Raw genomic sequence first — 2,751 nt, forward strand, 5'->3', positions numbered from 1 at the left:
AGTTTTTGGCGCCGTTGCCGGGGATTATTGAGTTTGGACAATTGAAGGCATATTTTATTTCTTAGATTAGGAATAATTTGTTTTTATAGAGTCATTAAATTCTAATAGGATAGTTTCTTTTCAAAAATTTCTTTTCAAAAAAATTTATTTTTTTTAATTAATTGTTAATTTTTCGTGAGTTTAGTGTCTTATTTTAAGTTTGGTGTTAATTGCATATTTGATATTTTTCTTTAAATTTTCGACTTGTGTTCTTTGTTCTTCATTGATCTTCAAGTTGTTCTTGTTTATTTTTCTTGTTTGATCTTGAGTTTTTCTTGTTTTGTGTCTTTTCTTGTTTTTCTTGTGCTCTTTCAAAACATTAACTTTCAAAAATTATACTTTTATCCACAAAAATAATATAGCTTTAAAATACATTACATTTGTAACTCAGTTGGTTAGAGCGTTGGCTTATGTTCTTGGCAATTGGGCACCAATTCTTTTGAAAATCTTTTTCAAAAATAATTTTTCTTTGATTGAATCTTGTGCCAAACTCTAAGTTTGGTGTTTTCTTGTTAAGTTGTCTTTAATTTTCGAAAATTTGTCTTGGTTTTCTAAAAATTTTAAGTTTGGTGTTCTTTCTTTTGTTCTTGGTGTTCTTGTGAATCTTCAAGGTGTTCTTGAGTTTTTCTTGTGTCTTGATCTTAAAATTTTTAAGTTTGGTGTTTCTTGGTGTTTTCCCTCCAAAAATTTTCGAAAATAAGGAGCACTAGATCTAAAAATTTTAAGTCTTGTGTCTTTTGTGTGTTTTTCTCTTTCATCATAAAATTCGAAATTCAAAAAAAATTTTTTTTTTCTATTTTCTAATTAATTTTGAACTACTCTTTCGAATTTTTTTTTTTTTACAAAATTCAGATTTCAATTTCAAATTATTTTTCAATTGCTTTTGTTTCGTTTTTATTTTATAAAAATTAATTTTTTTAGACAATAGCAACATACATACCATCTCTTTTATTCCATTATGGAATTAAGGGGGAATGATCAGTCCAAGAGGACTCTGGGGTCATATGCTAACCCCACTACTGCTTCATATGGGAGCAGTATTTGTATACCCTCCATTGGAGTTAGTAGCTTTGAGCTGAATCCTCAGCTCATTATCATGGTGCAGCAAAACTGCCAGTATTCTGGTCTTCCACATGAAGAACCTACAGAATTTCTGGCACAATTTTTATAAATTGCTGACACAGTGCATGATAGGGAAGTAGATCAGGATGTCTACAGATTATTACTGTTTCCATTTGCTGTAAAAGATCAAGCTAAGAGGTGGTTAAATAACCAGCCTAAGAACAGCATAAAAACATGGAAACAGCTGTCAGAAAAATTCATGAATCACTATTTCCCTCCAAAAAGGATGACACAGCTAAGGCTAAGCATCCAAGGCTTCAAACAAGGAGATAATGAATCCCTTTATGAACTCAGTCCGGTGGATCAGGCTAATGAAATCAATCAGCAATTAGACTTTCTAACTCAGCAGCTAGCCGAATTCAAGGAAATATTACAGGAAACAAGAATGGCCAACAGAAATATGGAAGTGCAATTAAAGCAAACAGAAAAGCAACTGTCAAAACAAATAGCAGAAGAATGCCAAGCAGTTCAATTAAGAAGTGGGAAAACATTAAATACCTCACTTCAAAGCAGCAGGAAGCTAAGAAATGAACAGATGTTTACTCAAAATCCCTCTGAGGACAATCAGAGCCCAGAGAGGAATGATGCTGGCGCTGAACGCCCAGACCATGCTCATTCCTGGCGTTCAACGCCAGAAACAAGCATGGATTCGGCGTTGAACGCCCAAAGGGAGCATGATTCTGGCGTTCAGACGCCAGTGACAAATGAGGAGATGGCGTCTAACGCCACTCCAGCTTCCACCCCTGGCATCCAAATGCCAGTGGGTGATCAGTCACATACAAGTGCTGATAACAACCCCTCTAAAAAGGCTTCCCAACCCACTTCAACAGGTAATAAACCTACAGCAACTAAGGTTGAGGAATACAAAGCCAAAATGCCTTATCCTCAAAAACTCCGCCAAGCGGAACAGGATAAGCAATTTCCCCGCTTTGCAGACTATCTCAGGACTCTTGAAATAAAGATCCCGTTTGCAGAAGCACTTGAGCAAATACCATCTTATGCTAAGTTCATGAAAGAGATCTTAAGTCATAAGAAGGATTGGAGGGAAACCGAAAAAGTTTACCTCACTGAAGAATGCAGTGCAGTCATTCTGAAAAGCTTACCTGAGAAGCTTAAAGATCCTGGAAGCTTTATGATACCATGCACATTAGAAGGTACTTGTACCAAGCAAGCTCTATGTGATCTTGGGGCAAGTATCAATCTAATACCTGCATCCACTATCAGAAAGCTTGGTTTGACTGAAGAAATCAAACCAACCAGGATATGTCTTCAACTTGCTGATGGCTCCATTAAATACCCATCAGGAGTGATTGAAGACATGATTGTCAAGGTCGGGCCATTCGCCTTTCCTACTGACTTTGTGGTGCTAGAAATGGAGGAGCACAAGAGTGCAACTCTCATTCTAGGAAGACCTTTCCTAGCCACTAGCCGAACCCTCATTGATGTCCAAAAAGGGGAAGTAACCTTGAGAGTCAATGAGGAGGAGTTTAAGTTGAATGTTGTCAAAGCCATGCAACATCCAGACACCCCAAATGACTGCATGAGTGTTGATATTATTGACTCTCTGGTAAGAGAGGTCAATATGGCTGA

The sequence above is a fragment of the Arachis duranensis genome, chromosome 6, assembly GCF_000817695.3.
Source record: "Arachis duranensis cultivar V14167 chromosome 6, aradu.V14167.gnm2.J7QH, whole genome shotgun sequence".
In the NCBI taxonomy this organism is placed as follows: Eukaryota; Viridiplantae; Streptophyta; class Magnoliopsida; order Fabales; family Fabaceae; genus Arachis; species Arachis duranensis.